The sequence below is a fragment of the Mauremys mutica genome, chromosome 3 (assembly GCF_020497125.1).
Source record: "Mauremys mutica isolate MM-2020 ecotype Southern chromosome 3, ASM2049712v1, whole genome shotgun sequence".
Taxonomy (NCBI): Eukaryota; Metazoa; Chordata; order Testudines; family Geoemydidae; genus Mauremys; species Mauremys mutica.
Window position 1 is genome coordinate 198054063 of NC_059074.1, and position 23342 is coordinate 198077404.

General features: G+C 40.3%; 1 protein-coding gene across 3 annotated transcripts in view; it reads right to left on the bottom strand.

Annotated features, from left to right (window-relative positions):
- Nucleotides 1-23342, bottom strand: part of MACROD2 (mono-ADP ribosylhydrolase 2) — a 1343640-nt gene that overhangs the window by 924544 nt on the left and 395754 nt on the right. The gene's annotated exons all lie outside the window — the stretch shown is intronic.

A 23342-nucleotide genomic window follows, 5' to 3' on the forward strand; every position in this document is an offset into this window, starting at 1 on the left:
TCCAAACCAGGGCTGACAGAGCTCTCTTAGTGTCTGCAGGCAAGTCTTTCTAGGAGAAGGAAAACTCTGATTTCAAATCCAACACTCCAAGCTTGTTAGCCTTGGAAGACAGGCAGACTAGGGTGAAACTGCTGATAGCTCTTCTTAGCAGGCTACAATATGCCATTCCCATGAGCTGGAGAGGATGGACTGATTTAAACAAGCCATTATCATCTGAAACTCACTTTTTACAGAAACAATTCAGCAAACCAAACTGATTTATATGACTATTGGCAGGCCTAAAAAATGGAAATGGTCATGGATTTTGGATAACAGCTAAACATACTGGACATATTGTGAGCTGGAATGTTAGAACCCTATTCACTCAAGACCAGACCAAGCTAGTAGTGGAGAATTTAAGGAAGTTATAAATTTCCCTTGGTGCCCTACAGGAGATACACTGACCAGCTACAGGAGAGTTGACAGTTGGAAATTACACTTTCCTTCATTTCGCCCAACAGTAGGACAGCATTGTAGATGAAATTCTTGAATATGATATATTTCTGATACAAAGATATTGTGATGAGCATTCTGAGCCTGATGAATCATCATAGGTAATTCCCTGTTAGACCTAAGGGTGCAGCCAATCCACAAGCAAGGGTCTAACCAGGACACCCCCAAGGCAAATATGTGGTAAGCAGCCACACAATCTGATCAACATGATTATATTGTTCCAACTGCCTGGTATTTCTAACAGACTGCTCCTGCTCCAGCCTCTGCCTGTTCCTCCCCCTACTCCAGCCATGACTAGTAGCCCAGCTGTCCTACAGAAATGAATGCAAAGGTTGGAAGCAAACACGGTAAGCAAATGAATATTGTTAGACTACAGACATCCGTACAGCAAACTATGATAGGGAAAGGTTAAGACTTTGCTGTGAGATGCACAATCTGATTATTGTTAGTACTTGGTTTCCTCACAAAGACATGCACCAGTTTACATGGAAGTCACCAGATGGCCAAACCAAAAACCAGATTATACCTTTTACTGTTTAATAATGTGGTCAGATGGTCACTGTTGGATGTTAGTCTATAAAAGTGCAGTTATTATGAACTATTAATGGGAAAGATTAAAATTAAGTTGAAGTCCAAGAAAAAGATGGGTGCAAATGGATATGATATGCTCTTGGTAAATTAGTTCTGTGATGGAGGCATACAAGGTGAAGTTGGAGGGTGTTTCAGACCATTAATTTGTGATGATGGAGAAATCTCACTACAGACCAGATGGCAAATATTTAAAGAAGTAACATAAAACACAGCCCTGGTCTACACTACGAGGTTAGGTCGAATTTAGCTATGTTAGGTCGACTTTATAAGCAATGCGTCTACACAATCAACACCGTTCCGTCGACCTAAAGGGTTCTTAAAATCGACTGCTGTACTCCTTCCCAGCGAGGGGAGTAGCGCTGAAAATCGACCTTGCTGGGTTGAATTTGGGGTAGTGCAGACGCAATTCGACGGTATTGGCCTCCGGGAGCTATCCCAGAGTGCGCCAATGTCACCGCTCTGGACAGCACTTTCAACTCTGATGAACTAGCCAGGTACATAGGAAAAGCCCCAGGAACTTTTGAATTTCATTTCCTGTTTGGTCAGCATGGCGAGCTCAGCAGCACAGGTGACCATGCAGTCCCAGAATCACAAACGAGCTCCAGCATGGAGCAAATGGGAGACATTGGATCTGATTGTTGTATAGGGAGAAGAATCTGTGCAGGCAGAACTCTGATCAAAAAGAAGAAATGCTAATATATGCGCCAAAATCGCACAGGGCGTGGTAGAGAGAGGCTACAACAGGGACACACAGCAGTGCCACGTGAAAGTTAAGACGCTCAGGCAAGCCTACCAAAAGACAAAGGAGGCAAACGGTTGCTCCGGGTCAGAGCCCCATACATGCCGCTTCTATGCTCAGCTGCATGGCATTCTAGGGGAGGACCCTACTACCACCCCACCACTGTCCATGGACACCTGCAAGGGGGGAGTATCATACAACAGGGAGGAGGATTTTGTGGATGATAATGAGGAGGAGAATGCACAGCGGGCAAGCGGAGAATCCATTCTCTCTGGCAGCCAGGACCTTTTCCTCACCCTGGAGCCAATACCCTCCCAAGACAGGTTCCAGACCCTGAAGCTGGGGAAGGCACCTCTGGTGAGTGCACATTTGTAACTATACTACAGGGTTTAAAAGCAATTGTGTTTAATGCTTCATTTGCCCTGAAGACTTGGGATGCATTTGCGGTCAGTACAACTACTGGAAAAGTCTGTTAACGTGTCTGGGGATGGAGCAGGAATCTTCCAGGGACATCTCCATGAAGCTCTCCTGAAAGCCTTTGCAGTTCCTTATTTCGTCCTCCACGGTAGGACACTTTACCATGCCAAGCCAGTAGCAAGTAGTCTGGAATCATTGCAGCACAAGGCATGGCAGTGAATGGCCCTGGGTTTTGGTCGCATTCAAGCAACATTCTGTCTTTATCTTTCTGTGTTAGCCTTAGGAGAGTGATATCATTCATGGTCACCTGGTTGAAATAGGGGAATTTTTGTAAGGGAACAGTAAAACATGCTGGGCTGTTTGCGCTTGGCTAAAAGGGATCATCCTGAAAATAGCCACGAGGCGGGGGGAGGGGTGAAGGGATCATCCCAGAGAATAGCCATGCAGTGGGTTGGGGGGAAGAGTGTGCTGCACATCCACCCCAAAACCGCAGCCCCTCCTTTTAAATGGCAAACCCAACCAGCATTACTTGCTATGGGAAAGGTGGGCGCTGCAATTTGAAACCATTCCCACATGAGTAACCCAGGAAAAAAGGCGTGAAACGATTGTCTGCCGTTGCTTTCACGAAGAGAAGGGAGACTGACGACATGTACCCAAAACCACCCGCGACAATGGTTTTGCCCCATCAGGCATTGGGAGCTTAACCCAGAATTCCAATGGGCAGCAGAGACTGTGGAATAGCTACCCACAATGCACTGCTCCGTGAGTCGATGCTAGCCACGGTAGTGAGGACATACTCCGCCGACTTAATGCGCTTAGTGAGGACATACACAATCGACTGTCTAAAATCACTTTCTAAAGATAGAGTTCTATAAAATTGACCTAATTTCATAGTGTAGACATACCCACAGCAGATAAAGTTATTGGAAGTCACAAGCAAACCTGGAAAAACTGCACAAGCAGTAAAACAAGAACATTACAGGAAAAGATGTAAACTAGCCACGATTGAAGTAGTAAAAGAATTATTCAAAACAGTGAAGAAATCACAAAGATGGAACAAGCAGTTTGGCCAGTCAAGATAATACATAATGTACATCTGAACATCCACATAGAATATCAGGGTTAGAAGGGACCTCAGGAGGTCATCTAGTCCAACCCCCTGCTCAAAGCAGGACCAATCCCCAATTTTTCCCCCAGATTCCTAAATGCGCCCCTCCCCAAGGAATGAACTCAGAACCCTGGGTTTAGCAGAACAATGCTCAAACCACTGATACAAGCTGTAACTAACAGCTATCAAGGAACTGACAACTAATGCCAAAGTAGCACTGGAAGTACAGAATAAGCATTTTGACAAAGTGCTGAACCCTGCAGTTCATCCAGATGCAAATATGATAGACATGCTAGATGAAGAAGGCAGCTTGCAAGGCAAAATGGATATTTGCACTGAACCCACCATCAGAAGATGAAATACAAAGAGCAGAGAAGCAATTAAAAATGGGAAAGCTGCAGGAACAGACAAAAAGATGCCAGGACATGTGCTATGAAAGCATTAGAAAAAACAAAACATACAACAAAATATAGGAGCAAGAAGAGGTACCAGAAGACTGGCTAAAGGCAATATTTCTACCAATCTTTAAGAAAGGAGATCTTGCTGACCTGAACAAATATAGAAGTATAAATCATGATGAAAAGTATGTCAACAGATTAAGGCTAGTTTTAGAGGCTAGTTTTAGAGGAAGTGGTAGACAAGGAACTGTGTGGCTTCAGACCAGAACAAAGCTGCACAGATCAGATATTCACATTCTTACAGTTAAGAGAAAAAAAATGGAGTTTAAAGTAGGGCTGTCGATTAATCGCAGTTAACACACACAATTAACTAAAAAAATTAATCACGATTAAAAAATTAATCGTGATTAATCACAGCTTTAATCGCACTGCTAAACAATAGAATCCCAACTGAAATTTATTAAATATTTTTGGATGTTTTTCTACATTTTCAAATATATTGACTTCAATTACAACACAGAATACAAAGTGTACAGTGTTTGCTTTATATTATTTTTATTACAAATATTTGCACTGTAAAATGATAAAAGGAATAGTATTTTTTCAGGTTTTAGAGTAGCAGCTGTGTTAGTCTGTATCCGCAAAAAGAACAGGAGTCCTTGTGGCACCTTAGAGACTAACAAATTGATTTCAGCATAAGCTTTTGTGGGCTACAGCTCACTTCTTCAGATGCAATTTTTTCAGTTCACCTCATACAAGTACTGTAGTGCCATCTGTGTCGTGAAAGAGCAACTTACAAATGTAGATTTTTTTTCGTACATAACTGCATTCAAAAACAAAACACTGTAAAAATGTAGAGCCTACAAGCCCACTCAGGCCTACTTCTACCACCAAGACAAACAAGTTTAAATTTACAAGAGATAATGCTGCCCGTTTATTTACAATGTCACCTGAAAGTGAGAATAGGAGTTTGCATGGCACTGTTGTAGCTGGCATCGCAAGATCTTTACACGTCAGATTTGCTTAAATATTTGTATGCCCTTTCATGCTTCGGCCACCATTCCAGAGGGCATGCTTCCATGCTGATGATGCTTGATAAAAAAAATACGTTAATTAAATTTGTGACTGAACTCCTTGGGAGAGAACTGTATGCCTCCTGCTCTGTTTTACCCGCATTCTGCCATATATTTCATGTTATAGCTGTCTCAGATGATGACCCAGCACATGCTGTTCATTTTAAGAACACTTTCACTGCAGATTTGACAAAAGGCAAAGAAGGTATCAACGTGAGATTTCTAAGGATAGATATAGCACTCGACCCAAGGTTTAAGAATTTGAAGTGCCTTCCAAAATCTGAGAGGGACGAGGTGTGGAGCATGCTTTCAGATGTCTTAAAAGAGCAACACTCCAATGTGGAAACTACAGAACCGCCAAAAAAGAAAATCAGCCTTCTGCTGGTGGCATCTGACTCAGATAATTAAAATGAACATGCATTGGTCCACCCTATTTTGAATCGTTATCGAGCAGAACCCGTCATCAGCATGGACACATGTCCTCTGGAATGGTGGTTGAAGCATGAAGGAACATATGAATCTTTAGCACCTCTGGCACGTAAATATCTTGCGACACCAGGTACGACAGTGCCATACGAATGCTTGTTCTCACTTTCAGGTGACATTTTAAACAAGAAGCGGCCGCATTAGCTCCTACAAATGTAAGCAAACTTGTTTGTCTGAGCAGTTGGCTGAACAAGGAGGAGGATTGAGTGGCTTTGTAGGCTCTAAAGTTTTACATTGTTTTATTTTTGAATGCAGGTTTTTTTGTACATAATTCTACATTTGTAAGTTCAACATTCATGATAAAGAGATTACACTACAGTACTTCCAATAGGGGACTTTGAAAAATACTATTTCATTTGTTTCTTTACAGTGCAAATATTTGTAATGAAAAATAAATATAAAGCGAGCACTGTACACTTTGTATTCTGTTATAATTGAAATCAATATATCTGAAAATGTAAAAAACATCAACAATATTTAAATAAATGGTATTCTATTATTGTTTAACAGCACAATTAATCGCACAATTAATTGCGATTAATTTTTTTAAAAATCGCTTGACAGCCCTAGTTTAAAGATGTTTGCTGAAGCATTATGGAAGCAAAATTATATGGAATCCCAGATCAGATAATTGCAATCATAGGTGCTGACTCCATGGGTGCTCTGGGGCCGGAGCACCCACAGGGAAAAAATGTTTAGTGTTGAGCACCCACCGGCAGCCCCTCTATCAAAACATCCCCTTTCCCCGTCCCTCCCCACAAGCGCCTCCTGCCCACTGGCGGGCCTCGCCAATCAGCACCTCTCCCTCCTTCCCCACGCCTCCCACCCGATGCAATCAGCTGTTTCACGACATGCAGGAGGCTCTGGAGAGAGAAGCGAGGATGCGGCATGCTCAGGGGAGGGGCAGAACGGGGTGGGAATGGGGCAGGGGTAGGAAGAGGCGGGTGGGGTTGGGACCTTGGGGAAAGGGGTGGATGGAGGGCAGGGCCTGGGGTCGAGCACCCCCCAGCACATTGGAAAGTCAGCGCCTGTGATTGCAATTATAAAAGCTATGTACAAAGATGCCTGCAGTGCCCTCAGAGTTGGTGGAAAATTAAGCAACTGGTTCAAAGTCTGGTACAAGACATGTGGGCATAGAATCACCAGCACTTTTCATCATGTTCTTAAACTGGACATAAGGTTAAATGAGTTGGAGGGAGTGACATTGGATTATCTAGAGCTAAGCTCCTTAGTTTATGCAGATAATGTACAATTGACAGACATTTGGATTAAAGATGATACTCTTTGCTATCTTGGAAAATTGGTGTAGTTGACTTGGATTTACAATAAATGCCAAGAAGATGAAGTGTTCGCAACTTGGAAAAGAGACAGTAAAGTTTTGAGATGCAGCAATGGTGAAGTCATAGACTAAATAGAATCTTATTTGTACCTAGGAAACTTGATCAGTGCCGAAAAATCCATCAAGGTTATCCACTTATCCACAAGTGCAGCACAGAAAGTGATAAAATTATGGACTGATAAAAATATTGTACCAAAGTGAAAATTTATCATATCAGTATACTAACTATGTTACTATATGGTCTGGAAAAAGCTGCATTAAATGAAATAGACATCAGAAGGCTGGAAACTGTAGAGATGAGAGTTCTCCAAAAAAATGGCAGCTATAAAGTGGAATAATTTTAAAGACAAAAGAAGAAGTTAGAAGGAGAGTAGGATGTGAAATCAAGGTATGAGATTGGCTACAGTTGAAAAGATTACCAAGGTAGAGACACTACAGAAGACAGATGATATGACACTGAAGAAAATAATGCAAACACAATCAACGTCAATTGGACCTTGGGGTCATCCACTGATTAATTGTCGGCACATCATCACAGGGACATGGCCAGACTTGTCAAAATGGAGAAACAACCAGGGACAGGAATGAATGGCAACAGTATACTGCTCCCTGTATCTCCAAAGATGCTTTGGGATGAAGGAGAGATTGTGTGTTTCTTTGTGTTTCTTAGAACCCTTTAATATATTCAAACTAATTTTTCAAAGTTTTCCATAAGATATTAGCAGGTCTTTATGGCTGAATATTGTGTTAGCAAACTTTCTCTTGATACCACCCATCTGTTATGTGTTAACGTTGATCTCTTTTCAATGTAAGTAGAAACCTCCACCGTCAAACTTCAACTGTACAAGCATAGCATTGTTTAGATTTGTCACTCACAAAAAGCCCTCATCCTGCAAGGTGTTGAGTGCTCTCAATTCCCAGTCAAGTTGGTGTGCGTTGAAGGCACTCAAACATTTTGTTGGATCCTATGTGAGCCATTTTGGTTTATTACTCCCTGCTGCAAGAGCATTATTACAAAGAACACAAGTACAATCAGGAGATCATTTGTTAGACAAATATTCAATTTTAAGGCATGTATAATTTGGAACAAACTACTATATTACTTTATCATTAATAATGATTAGATACTGCTGAGCGTATCATGAAATGCAGTTCAAATAACAAATTGTCAATGTATTTTGTCACTTCTATTTTTAAACACTGAAGAGACTCTACTCAGACAATTACCAGTTGCAAAATGAAAGATAACGCTAAAATATCCATAGAAAAGAACAAAAGAAAGGGGGGCACTTTTTCCTACCCGTGAAGCAAAGCAAAAACAATTTAAGCTATAACTGTAGCCTTTTTCTTTAAAAGAGTCTTTGCAATCATTGTCCTGAGGCCACTAGAGGAGGAACAAGATTTAGTTACAGTAGCCATTTGATACTGCAATTTTATTGCTTGCCGTATTTTTCTTGAAACACAATATTTGAGTGAGCCAGTTGCTCCGTGTTAAAAGCTTAATTTTCAAAGCAAATCTTAAAGAATGATTCCAGATTTTGACACAGAAAGTCTTCATGATATTGTTCCCATATTTTTCTTCAGCTAAATAAGCACTTCCAGACCTGGTCTGTTTCTGGCATTTTACCATAACAAATGAACATGTATTCCAAGCAAGTAACAGAGTTTAAAATCAAGTTTTATGTGCTTCTGACAATATGTTCTCTACATTTAACTTCAGTATAATATATAAAATAACATTTTGTAACTTTAATATTACCCCAGTTTTATTAAAACACCTTGGATTTATTCATCTACTTTTATTAAAACAATGTATACTGAAAAAGCTTTGTTTAAGAACACTTAATTTTATAACATACTCTGAGTTTACAATGTTTTAAATTAGTTCTTTATTAAGATGATGAAGTCTAGAAATCTCTGAAGTGTTTTTAAAAATATTCTGATTACTTAATAGACTAAGTCGTTCCAGTCTATTTGTAAAGTAAATATCTAGACATATATTTTTAAAGGCATCGTATTTACACAATAAACCAAATGTCTGCTTTGGAGACATGTTTGTCTAGCTAATCAACAACATAGTTGAGACATGTGGTTAAACTATACAGGTGGAATTTTCAAAAGCACTCAGCACTCATCTACCTCTGCTCCTATTGAAATGTATCGTTACAGCACCAGAACCCAATCCTGGCAAGTGTAACATGCTCTTGCCCTCAACATCTTGGGAGCTGGAATTGATGCTCAGAGCCTTGCAGGAGGCACTTGGCACCTTGCAGTATTGGATCCATGCATTATATGTTACAGCTCTGTAAATACTCTACAAATGTTGAACCCAGGGGTCGGCAACCTTTCAGAAGTGGTGTGCCGAGTCTTCATTTATTCATTCTAATTTAAGGTTTTGCGTGCCAGTCATACATTTTAATGTTTTTAAAAGGTCTCTTTCTATAAGTCTATAATATATAACTAAACTATCGTTGTATGTAAAGTAAACAAGGTTTTTTTAAATGTTTAATTTTAAATGAAGCTTCTTAAATTAAAATGCAGAGCCCCCGAGACTGGTGGCCAGGACCTGGGCAGTGTGAGTGCCACTGAAAATCAGCTCACGTGTCACCTTCGGCACGTGTGCCATAGGTTGCCTACCCCTGGTTTAACCAAAATGATTATACCCTAACCAAGCTCAGGTCCCCCATTGTGCCAGGCACAAAACCTACATATACAGCAGGAGAAGGTCCTTGCTCCAAAGATATTACAGTGTAAACAAATAAAACAAACAAAGAGGGTGGGGGAAATAGAAAAGAAATGAGAGGGGACATGGAAGAGAGGTAAGAAATGGAGAAGAGGTAGACGAGAAAGGAGAAGGGGGTAGAGGGCAGGTGAAGTGAGGCTGAAGTAAAGTGACTGTGATGGAAGGGGCAAAAAAGGAGGGTTGGAGTAAACAGAGGGGGGAATGGCTAGAACAAAAAGTGGGAGGTGGGGGGAGTTATGACATCAGCAGCACCTGAAAGCCGCAGCTGCAACTCGTTCTGTATCTTCTCCTGCCAGCTCAGTCTCTGCTCCCAAGGAGGTTTCAACTTGGAGTTTTTCTTTCTTTCCCTAAGCCCATGTGGCTGAGGGAGAAGTACCCCTTACAATGCAGTGGGGAGAGTCTCCTGTATTTTTATGGTTTTGGGGGCACTTGTGCAGAGAATTAGCCCTTGCTGGGTCAGTTGAGCGTCCCCGCTCCCAGGTTGAATATACGGTATTAGCGAACGTATACGCCAGAGTTATACATTCTCAAAATAAGGCTAGAATAAAAAGTACAAGGATACCACCAGAGCTGTGACAAATATAAAAAATGATTCAGCCTGTGTGGTCCAGCTGGCAGGGGAAAAAGACCGGGAGCCAGGCAATTGGAGCTCTAGCATCAGCTCTGGAATTATTTCGCTGTTGGAGATGCAGGAAAGTTATTTAACTTATCTGCCTCACTTTTCTCATCTGTAAACTAGGATTAATAATCACTAACCACCTTTGTAGATGCCTTTGAGATCTGAAGATGAAAATGCTTTATCAATGCTAAGTATTATTATTAATGAGGCAGCATGGTTGGCATTTTAAATGCCATTTGTTAAAAAATGCGTACATATGGACTTAGGGTTGCCAACCCTCCCAGACTGGCAAGGAGTCTCCCGGAATTGATCTCCCAGGGGCTACTGAAACCAAACTGGGAGATTTTAATAGGCTGCTAAAAGTCCAGTTGGCAGCACAGCAGGGCTAAGTTAGGCTCCCTACCTGTCCTGGCTCTGCACGGCTCCCAGAAGTGACCAGCATGTCCCTCTGGCTCCCAGGCGCGGGGGCAGCCAGAGGGTCTCTGTGCGCTGTCCTTGCCCTAAGCGCCAACTCTGCAGCTCCCATTGGCCAGGAACCACAGCCAATGGGAGCTACGGGGACAGTACCTCCAGGCAGGGAAGCATGCAGGGAAGCCTGGCCACCCCTGAGCCTAGGAGTCAGAGGCACGTGCCGGTTGCTTCTGGGAGCCGCTCAAGGTAAGCACCACCCAGCCGGAGCCCGCACCCCTCACCTCCACCCACACCCCAACCCCCATTCCTGAGCCCCCTCCTGCACCCAAACTCCCTCCCAGAGCCTGCACTCTACACCTCCCCCGCACCCCAACCCCCTGCCCCAGCTCGGTGAAAGAGAGTGAGGGTGGGGGAGAGCAAGTGATGGAGGGAGGGGGATGGAGTGAGTGAGGGCAAAGCCTCGGAGAAGGGGCAAGGCAGGGGTGTGGCCTTGGGGAAGAGGCAGACAAGGGTGCTTGGGTTTGTGTGATTAGACAGTTGCCAAACCTACATATGGTTCATACAGTATCTACCTCCCATCTTACACACGCTTTTGAAATACTAGAGCAGAAAAACACTTGAAAAAATGGTGAAACATCTCAACTAGTGAAATGCTCGTTTTGCACATTTGAATAATTCCAACGAAGCTAAATATTAGCGGCCTCTGTTGAGTTTCCTGTGGACAGTTCCTCGGCACATGTAGCAATCCCTTTTATTTCTGCGCCCTCACTATAGGAAATATCTTGAATACAGCTGTTACAGAGATTAGCTAACTGCACATTTTATTTAGCATCTAAATTAATCACCACATTTGTCGGAGCCTCCCACAGACTCCTCCTGTTGACAGTTAGTCTTTCCATCTCATCCACTGGGTGGTGTGGGAAAGTTTACATTTGCTGCTGCCCAGATTAGCCCTCTTCTTTGGATCAATAAAGGGCTTGATTCTCTGGGGCCTTCATTCTATCATCTTTCAGAAATACTAAAATTTGCTTTAAAAAAACCAAAACAGAAACCAATTTCATCTATATATATACACACACACACACACACACACACACATATAATTATATACGGTCACCATGGAGCGGATGAGAAATTTCAACCCAAAGACTATTATTTATCTCAAAATTATCTGCACCTTATTGCAGGGGATTAAAATTAATTTGTTCACACAACCATAACTATAGGGTTGCCACCTTTCTAATTGCTGGTAACCAGACATCTGAGGCACCGCCTGCTGCCCTACCACTTCCCTCAAGGCCCTGCCCCCTTCTCCACCTCTCCCCGCCCAAGGTCCCACTCCAATCACTTGCTCCTCTCCCTCCATTGCTCGCTGGATCACCTCCATTTCCCTCCCCGCCCAGCTGGGCTCCCTCTGCTCCAGGGCTGGGACAGGAGCTGCTGCAGCCTGACAAGAAGCCTGCCTGCAGGTAAGAGGCGGCCATGGCTGAGCAGGGACTGGTGCGGGTTAATGATCTGGCGCCTCCCTTTGCTCCACGGTGACAACACTGCCAGGTCCCCTTTTCGACCGGACTTTCCAGTTGAAAACCAGGCACCTTGCAACCCTACATAACTACAGTATTACAATTATAACACCATAATAAAATAATTTTTAAAAATCTGTGAAGTGGGAGATACGGGGGAGAGAGGAGCTAAGCATCTAAGCTCTCTGTTCAACAAACGAATGGGGGGAAGAAACTGATATCAGCTCCCTGATTCAATTCCAGACTAGGCCTGGGATTAGTGAGAGCAGCTGCTCTAGCTTTTATTCCCAGTGTAAAGGACCAAAGGGACTTACCACCACTGAAGAATCACTGTAACTGAACTCTCCTTTGCCATACTCAGCACATTTCCTACACTGGGGGAAGAGTACAGGAACCATTGCTGCCATCTCCATCAGGGGCATGGTCCCCCTGCAAAGGGGAAACATCTGCTGGCCATTTCTGGTCAGAATCCAACCACTTTAATCTTCCACTGCTCAAATGGTACAAAGGATCACACTGAAGGATTCAGGTCTATGTGGTATTAATAGATCTAGGATAGAAAGGTTCCTAATATGGCCCCAATAATCAAATCAACATTCACAATCAGCATATCAGAGATGGCTTTTTGTCTAAAGCAGGATTCCAACTTTATCCCAGTTTTTCACATAATCTCCTACAGCTCGTTTGTTTTGACACCATAACTCTGTTAATTAAATCTGCTACACCCCAGAACTACACAGGCTATTATAGATATTCCTTCCTCTTCCCTCCTTCCTTTAAACTTAATTCACACTGCATATAAACAACTTCTAATTAGTGAACTTCTAGTGGTGACAGGAAGTGTATGTTTCAAAAGTTAAAAAACAAACTCATGGATGGGAATGGAATTAAAGTAAAAAAAAATACAACCATTTGAATCCATTTATAAAACAGGATATATAGAAGTGACTTCCTTGTACCTCTTTTCACTGAGCACAATTTGTACCATAGACAGGCACTGAATATATGGGGGAAGATTTTTTTTTCCCTATCAAACAACACTTTCATTTCATATATGAGCAGATATGAATATATGTGTTGCAAATTAATTTGCATGGTGAAAAGCTTTTCTAAATTGCTCCAGCAATGCTCAAAATGTGCACTGAAGTGACAGAGTCTGGAATGCATGACAGTCACCAAGTTTCACTAGACAATTCTTTTAATAAACTATGTATGTATACCATAATTCATTAACTATGGTGTGATCAATACATTCTGACTTCCTGTTCTCTCAGGGTTAAATTCAGCACCATTCCATGCACAGAGCCAAATTAATAAACTTTGTGTAGGCAACTAAGCAGGGGGAAGGTATCCATACCCCAAACCTTTGGTATGCTGGAGGGCAGTTCCACAGCCACCGTTCCAAGCCCTATGTTAGAATACAAGCCTTAAACCCGTTTTCACCTCTTACATAGGGTGTTGGAAGGAGTATCTAGTCTATGTAACTATGGATCCAGTGGCCTGAATTGTTTCCAAAAGACTACACCGAGCTAGTATAACTTCTTGGAAGGAATTCAAAGTCTCTTGGCATTCGTACTTGCAAACCATACAGTGTTTTGCCCTTGCTCAGACATGTTAGGGCCACTGGCTAAGTAAAAGATAAGAATATACTGCTCTTAAAATTCGGCATGAATTAATCTTTAGTAAACTAGTATTATTTCCACGCTACACTCATTCAAAGTATTCTAAAACATAAAATCTACAAATCAGTAGAAAACTGCTCATGAGATAAAATTTCTGACTTTTCCAAATGTTTTTCCTCTTTCTCTCTCTACCATATTGTTTTGTCAGCTGGCTTTTATTCACATAGCTGGCCTCAGCTTCTAGCATGGAGTTAGACTTCTGAAACTGGATTAACAGGATTTGGCAATCATTTAAAATCAAAATAGTGTCTCTATTAACAAGTGGCTTTAAAATTCTGCTCATCGGCAAACTACTTTAATTATCTTGCTAACCTTTGGTGTGCTTGCTCAGGAATACTAATGACAAAATATTTACTCTGCCTCCACCCCATTCACTCATTCAAGCTTTATTCCAAGTACGCTCTACTTAAAATAGTACTATGGTCCTTCAAGACATAGCAGTAGATTTGGTTTATTCACCAGTAACTTGCTATCCCATTTCTCCAGCAGGGTATCATGTCTTAGTGGATGAGCTTAAATCAACAATTCCACTACTAACATGTTTGCTACATTAATTTTCTTCTCCTTATCAGGCTCAATTTTTATTATAAATACACAAAGATATGCACAATGGATTTTAAAACTAGAGACAAACACAAGAGGATATTGTTTCCGATTTTTAGTAAGGTAACTACACTGAGCCGGCTAATATAATCCAGCTTTATTTTTCATATGTCAAATTAACTCCTATATAAAATGCATTCAGATAGCACTGAAATGAAATACTTAAAAATAAAAAATGCAGAAGTGAAAATGAAATGTGTAAACATGAAAAATACAGATATATTCACATTTTGTGACTTAAAAATAATCTACTATATATATTATAGGAACATGGAGTTCTACTCCCTTGGGTAAATACGTAATCAAAAGACAACCCCTTCCCTAACCTTTATTTACATAAGAATTCAGAAAGGCTCCTTTCCAATTAATGTCCCAAAGGTAAGTGAATGATTAGATTTTTCAAAACCCAAGTTAATGGAGGAAATGTTATTAACTGGAAAGATTAAGGAATTACTATGCATTATCCTCCTTTACTTAATGAATTCAACTTTAAAAAATAAAACATGATACTAAATACTGTTCAGTCCAAATACAGTCAACTTTGCACCCTGCACCCCGCCTTACACAATTATCCAACATATGTGCAAAAATTAAATCTAAAACTGGCAAGCTTATGCATTGGGTAAAACATTCAAAGCTCAAAAATAATTATTAAAAAAATATGTTATTTAAGATTTGGATCCTGTATGATGCCAAGTTTTAACCCTGTGTAAATTTGTATAGCCTTCTATAAGTAACTGGAGTGCTAATACTTTCAGATATAGAGGACAGTATGCAGCCCCAAATTAGCTCCATGGCTGCTCTTGCTTCAACATTAGATAAGTCTCTCAAGCTATGCAGCTATAAAGTCTGCTCTTTATTCAACTGAACATTTTCCCCCCTGGAAGCAGTGGTATAAACCAACTTTTGTCTTATGTTGCTTCTTAAATCTGCCTCCATCTCAGAGGCAGAGTAACAGAATGGCTCATAAGAATAAAGTCTTTCATTACAATGTACTGTGTGCCCTCTGCACCAACCAGGGGCGGCTCCAGGCACCAGCACGCCAAGCGCGTGCCTGGGGCGGCAAGCCACGGTGGGCGCTCTACCGGTCGCCGCGAGGGCGGCAGGCAGGTTGCCTTCGGCGGCATGCCTGCGGAGGGTCCGCTGGTCCCGCGGCTTCAGCGGACCTCCCGCAGGCGTGCTGCCAAATCCGCGGGACCGGGGCCCTCCCGCAAGCAAGCCGCGGAAGGCAGCCTGCCTGCCGTGCTTGGGGCGGCAAAATACCTAGAGCCGCCAACATCCCTCCCACCCCCAGTTTCCTAAGCCTCTGCTAGATGCTTCAACCAATTAAACAAATAGAACATCCAGAGCAAGATGTCTCCCTAACTGACATATTTGATATGGAGCTCAGAGAAAGGAAGAAGAGTCCATTGGGCTAACGTCTTTTCACCACAGTTGTAAATGGGAGATAGAGGAAGGAGAGAAACTGCCCCCCACACACACACTTTCTGTTTTTCATTGGTTTTACAGGAGAAAAACTCCCTAACTCAAGTATCTCATCTATATTCCCCATAGTGGAGCTGTACACCAGACTTACTGCAGCCCAAAAGCTATAAATTCCAAACTCCAGAGTTTGATGGGACAAAACTACCTAAAATAGGTAATTGTAGTGTGTAGGAAGTGGGCAACATCTACAATGTCCAATCTTTTCATCCTGAGGGACAAAGAAGGTCCAGCAACTACAATCAGTAATACTTTGTAACTGATTCTCTGCCCTGTTCTGATCCCTTCACCTTCCCTCAAGTGGTGCAAAGGAAGCAGAAACCACATAGAAGCTTCTTGTTGTCAGTTCCCCTGACATAGGAATAATGAGTGATTGCAGCTGAAAATGGACAATCGTTCCTCAAAGGGCTCCACACTTACTACATGAAGCATTCAGAAATCACAAGAGTATTTTAAAAAAATCATAATTTTAAGCCAAAGAAAAATAAAACTTGGGTTCTTTTTATTTTTGAATCTTTCTAGTTCACATTCACAAGCTTTTTGTCTACAAATACAAGGGCTATTTACTTTTCTAATGAAAGCTGAGACTTTCAAGTCATCACATAACTCCAGGAGCTGGCGTTTGTAAAACAGCAAATATTGCAAGATTCACACTAGATATCACAAGAGTTCGCAACACTGCTAACATCACAGCTGTTCTTGGGGCTGCAGCGGAAGTAGCGGGAACATGTGGTGAGGAAGCATACTCTACTTCCTCCCCATAGCACAAGGGCTGATTCAAACACATCCATTTAATAGTTGTAGGGTGTGCCTCGGGAACCATTGTTGAAGAATGTGTGTATTTGATTATTTCTTGCCTACACAGATGTCTTCAAGGACTACAGGTTGGATACTAGTGACTTACATTATTCAAAATACAGACTCGATTAGTTATTTTATCCAGTGGTGACCGTTGCTTCACTACAAATAATACTTGCTGAAGAAAAGCTAAAGCTTCCTTCTTTGCTTTTTGGAATTGAGGAGAAGGATTTTTGTTTTTTTTTTAATGAAATCTTTCTCAAGAATAAGACATGAAAATAAACATGGAAAATAACGAAGGTGCTGAGTGCCCTCACTTTCCTCTGAAGTTATGTCAGCTGAGAGTACCCAATACCTTGCATAGCTGGATCCAGAGTGAATCTAGCAAAAAATATTTTACCAGAAGAAAGCCAACAATTTTGTATCACTTGAAGTCTCCGAGATGAAGCAACAGAATAGTCTTTGCATAATATCAAAATACGACTGCAGCATAAAGCACAAAGCTCTCCAGTACCACACAAATACTATCTGACATGATGTTTTGATGGAGCTGCTGGTAAGAATGTAATCTATTAATATTCCATAATTGGTTTGTACAGCTTGGAACAGAAACAAACACTTTAGTCGACATTAGCTACACAGTGGTTTAAACCCATTACACTCTATATTTTGTTTGGATACAGTTTCTCCCAAGCATTGCTCACACATGTTTTTTATCTAAGCAGGGCCACTGAAAGGGTTTCCAATAACCTGAGGACAAAGTTACAACTGATACCAACATTTAATTTAATCTAAATGAACAACAGCATAATAGTCAGAATGAAAATGTATAGCAATAATTAATTAAAAATATAGCAAATAATAAATGTAGTTAAAAGCTGGGAGATAAATCTGTTGTGGGATGCATGATAAAATATTAGAAGGCAAAATACAATATTTTTGCAGCTTCCATGAATGAAAAAAGAAAGAAAAAGACAGTAACTAAAAGGAGCTGGACACAATTGTTGTCCTTGTGCTTTCCTTTTATACCGACTACCAGTGTTCGCCTGGGACAGCCCTTGAACTTAGGAGATCTTCATGACTAAGATCTTACCGAGTCCCTGTGTGATAGGAAAAAAAGAAGGGTAGAAAAGTGGCTCCATGTGCCCATCCAAAATAGGGCCTGATACAATATGGTTCTATTTTCTCTTAGAACCAAAAATCTACTCTTGAGCATGTGCATGCACCACTCATTGAGGTCAGTGGAAGTTGCACATGCCTAGTAGAGGGCTGAGTTTGACATCAACTTGCAGTTCAAAGACATTGACAGATAATTCTCATACAGAAAGAGCTACATTTAGAATAAACATTCAATGAGTTTTTTCTTGGCTTCTTTACATTAGAAATTCAGATTTCTGTCTCCTTGGAAGATTATCAGAACGGGAGAACTAGCAAAATGACATCTAGAGAGACAAAAGACTGGAAAGGGAAAGGATCTTAGTCAAAGATCCTTGGGCAACTGAGAAGGGAAAGGATCTTAGTCCAATCGTTTAATATTCTTGTATTTGTTTCTGTTAATGCTAATGACAAAGGAACGTGAATCCCAAATAAAAGTCTGAGAGAGCGCCACTAGAATTACTGAAATTATGTATGTCACATATCCATTACAAAAAAATCTCAATTTTCAAGGTTAGGTCACTTGGCTGTGGAAATGTCCCCTGCTGAATTAGTCCTCTGTTTTGACACAGCCCTGAACATAGGTCTGTGCTCAAAAGGCACAATGGAACTCATAATACTTCCATACATAAACATTTCACTGCCTAAAACGGAGTGCAACTGAGATACTTTTGTGAGATTGTTATAAGGGATGGAGACCATGATTTTCTTTTCCACATAAGGAATGTGCCACTATATTTTTTAAATGAAGTCTGAAGTGCTCTCTTACTGTTCTGATATATGTAGTGTATCAGCTGAAGCTACTTGCTAATAAGACTCAGCAGTGTCTCAGTGTCTTTAATAGCTTCCTTTTACACATCTGGCACCCAGCTTCTCATCAAATGGATCAAAACTCAGCCTATAAAATTACTATAAAAATCAACCAATTAGGTATCCTCATCAGTCAGTTCCGTTCTTATTCTTTGTTCAGCAATACAACGAGACTGAATCTGCATGTAGGTTGAAACACTCTGCTCTTTCATACTATAGTCTTTTAGTTCAGAGCATAGGTGCTTTCTACAGCGGTGTCGGAAAGTCATCATTCTGTCTGCTTTCACAGCTGCCAGCAGTCTCTACATCCTTTATTCTCCAAAAAAATTAAACTCATTGAAGACATTTGTCAGGATAACTAAAGTTTTATTGAACTTTACTGCTAGGCAAACAGATTTCTAAAAGCTTTACATTAATTCTGTTAATGCTAAACTTATGCTTGCAAAAAAAACTTTGGTAATAATGGAAGACTATTTAAAGTTAAGATTTAAATACATTTAAAAGCTATTATGTTTCCTATCCCCCCCCCCTCTCTTTTTAGAGTTACAAGAGATAGACAAAGTAGGTGAGATCTTTTACTGGACCAACTTCTGTTGGTGGAAGGGACAAACTTATGAGCTTCATAGAGCTCTTCTTCACATCTGGGGAAGGTAAGTGGTTCATACATGCTGTAGGGGATCACTTAAAATGAAGTGGGAAACTGAGGGTTTGAGTTGCTATGTCCTGTCTCTGGGGAACTTACTTTTGATGATGAGTTGAGTTTGGGGGTTTGTTTGAGGGTTAGAGAGGGAGTTGGGGAAAGATTTCTTTCAGGATATGGTCCCATCAATCCCCCAACAATGCTAAGCTCATCATGAGAGGCAAGCTCCCCACAGACCAGGACAAATCAACTCAAACCAGCACCAAACCCTGCCAGAACACCATATGCAAAACGTGCAGACATGTCTCTGCTGCTGTAATGATCAATACCCCCCACAACCCATCTTTCAAGATCCATAGGTCCTACACATGCCTTCCCAACATGTGATGTACCTCATTCAGTATACCAAATGCCCCAAAACTACTATGTGGGTGAAACCAGACACTCACTATGCTCTTGAATGAACTCACACAGAAAAACGATAAAAGACAAACATCCTCCCTCCCATGGGTAAACACTTTTTGCAAGGTGATCACTTTACATCTGACCCATCAGGCCTTTTCCTCAAAGGAAACCTGCACAACACTTCCAAAACATAAATTTGGGAATTTAAATTCATAACCTTGCAAGACACTCAAAATTATCGACTAAACAGACACTGGTTTTACAGTCCATTAGTATTACAACAATTCATAACACACTATCAGCTAATCATTAATTACCCACTTCATTTTAAGTGGTCTCCCAAAGCACGTGTGAACCCGTTATGCTTAACAATCTGTCTCAAAATGTATTTAGCTCAGTTACTCTAGTTACCTTCCCCAGATCTGAAGAAAAGCTCTGTGAAGCTTGAAAGCTTGTCCCTTCCACTAACAGAAGATGGTCCAATAAAAGATTTCTCTCCCAGATCCTGGAACCAGAACAGCTATAACACGGCAAACTACAAGAGATGCAAGCTTTGGCATCTAAAAGGTACCTTGGATAGATTTGGGCCCCAATCCTGCTATCAGGTGTGCAGGAATCAGATCTTACAGCTACATGGAATGTCACTGAAGTCTGCACAGATCCAACTGCAGGATTAGGGCTTTGATTAGTAATCTCCATAACTCTAGCCACCATAGCATTCAATTCTCTGTTGCAGTTATGCATATCCATAATGATATTTCACAGGGCTGCAAAAGATTGCCTGTTTTAGAACTCTCATGCCTGAGAAATAACTGATTTGGCAAAGCAAACACAAAACTGAATTTCAGAATTACATACATGCTGACAGAATTTTCTCTCCTTACCATACATTCAATGCAGTGACTTGAAAGAGAAATAGTTTTATATACTCTCATTGTTTTGTAATTTGAAAACTGACTGACGTCTACAACATTTTAACAGTGAAAGAAAAAAAAACAGTTAATCTACTCTCTCTGTCACCAAGGGAAATGACTGTGCAGGAATAGATTTTGGAAAGACAAAATATTTCCCCTAAGAGAAAAAAGAAAATTCTAGAAGCCTAACATTTCTTACCAAAAAGATATGGAAACATTTAGTTAATCCCACAGACTCTTATGCAATGACTAATTAAATAAGAGGCGAAAAATATTGTAGGGTTTTTTGAGGGGGGTTGCTATACTCAACCACAAGCGCAGATAATGATTTTTGGCAATTATAAAGATTTCATGTTTGAACAAACACCTTCTTCTAAACTGCTTAACACATACAAAAGTGAATTAACCATTTGAGTGAGATAAGTAATTAAGACAAATTAGAAAACAGTTTCATGTGCTTTCTACATCACAAATACCTTATGAATGCCTTTCAGTGACCCAAAAACTGAACAATAAGAACTGTGTTAAAGGCTACTGTCAGAGACTAAAAGCAGAGAGATGCAAGCTTTGTCTAGGTTCATCCAGAGAAAGTCAGCAAATTGCCATGTCATGCATTTTGTACCCTTCCCAGCAATAATGTGAACCTTTGCCCTTTTGGCCTGACAGATTAAATCGAAGCATGAAGGAGTGGGGTCTTAACTGAAGAATATTTCATTTTAAAAGCTGACCTAAGCCTTTATTTGCCCTTTTCATTTTGATCCCATAATATTAAAGTATTTTTCCTCAGATACTGAGTCCATCAATCTCCCGCTACCCTTTTCTGAAGTATTTTAGGATTCTGAATTTCTTAGTTTTCAGTGAAGTGTATGTTTTGCATGGTAGAAAAATCAATCAGCTTAGATTTAGCAATTGAGATTTTTTGACACCGAAGTGCTCGAATACTTTGAAAAAATAATTTAACAAGTTGGAATAACTTTTTACATAATTTAAAGTAAGAACTATTTTTATGCACTGAGATTTCAAAAAGTATAATAAAATAATTATCTTTGGTTTAAGGATTTTTGCACTTGCATATAATCCATCATTAATGACAGGAACTGTATGTGCATCCCTCTCTTCTCTCTCGTAAGGAGTGTATGTAAGTGCCTTGTAAGTACTTTGTAATCCGGCCTTCAGCTTTTCCTAAACCACAAATACTACTATTTGATACTGTGATGAAATAATAGCATAAACTTTTATACTGGATTTCCTTTGAAAATTTACAATTCACTACAGTTACTTTAAAAACAAACAAAAATGTACCTCAGGTAAAGCCTTTCATACCCCAAAAATCATGGGCTGGGGTCTGGATGATCCAGGCTTGTAGTAATAAAATACTGAACATCTCTGGTTCATATCTTCCCTAACGTCAGAACCTTCTGACAGATGTTGCCTGACCTATGTACAGTGAATTGGCAGCCTCAGTCCAATTTGTCCATAGCAGAAAAACCTCTACAATACTATAAAGGAAAGAGACATGGTGGGAATTGAACTGTCTTCTCACCTCCAGAGACCCTCCAAGGTAGGATTGAAGTACTTGGTCAACATATGAAAGTTTGCATTGTCATTGTCTGCACTCTACACAGGCTTTAAAATTGGTACTCTTTATATTGGGTGAATCAACACGTGGCGGCGAGGACCTTCCTTCAGTTAGCATAAAGCAGGTTTAATGAAGCTGGTAACATAAAACTATAAAGGCATTGACACGCTAAGCATTCCCATTTAAAAATCCATTTCTGGAATATCATAGAACAAAACCAAACATCCACAAGCAATTTATGAAGTTCTTGATGGCTAAAAAGGTAACTTTTCTTTTTTGTAGAGACCAATACAATATTAGGTGAGATGACTTGGGTTTTCCCAGCAATTTAGCAGAAAATGTGCATATGTGTGGCCACCATGAATCAATAGTTAGAGATTGTATAACTGGTTCTTTAGACATGTTCTTTGGAAACATTGGTCAGACATACAGAGGGGGAAAAAGGGAGTTTTGTGCCACATCCATGACAGATACAAAATGCTGAAAAGCCTGATATTTATTATTTTGCATTCATTTTTTTTAAATTAGAAATTCTGGTCTTGTCTGCTCTGTTCTTTCTGGAAGCCACAGTGGAAAGTTAGTAAGAAGATATCACAGATCTCGAGCAAGTAAAGCTTGATTAACTAAGAAAAATGAGTTTGACAGTTTAAAACAGCATTTTTCTTTTGTTTTTGTTTATTCATATTTAATTCAAATGTGCTATAAAAAGTTGAAAGAAAGGATCTGTTTGTTCACCCACCGTTGCCCTTTGATTTAAGGACTGAGATAGTTCACAATACAAATCTGAGACCTCCAAAGAGACTTCTAGGAAAAACAAAACAAGATAAGACTATTCCCAAGGTTTCTAAGCTTAAAAACAAAAGCTGTTCACAATGTTATCCAGGTTTTCTGTTTAAACTTGAAAATCCAGCACATTGCTAGTTAATCAGATTGGGATACTGCAGCTTCTGTCATGATGCAGCACTGACACCACCTAAAACACGGACTTGGAGGGCACTGATTTACTGGGCTGTACTTATACCACTGCTTTCATACAAAGATGCAACTATTTCCAAGTATGGCCTTTATTTTTACAATCTAAATTCCAGGATATTTGGCCAAATATTTATATAGATATATTCCCTTCCCTATCCATCGAGAAATAAGTGTTTCCATTCTGGAGTCTCTGAATTTCTATTGTCTGTAAATCTTTATTACTTTACCTTTCTCCACGCAATAGGGAACAAGGGAAACCTCAGTGTTTTAGTAAACTGAGGTTCATAAGTCATCCAGAACTGATTTTTAAAAATGGACTGAATGGAGACTAAAATTGTCATATAGACATAAAAAAAATTA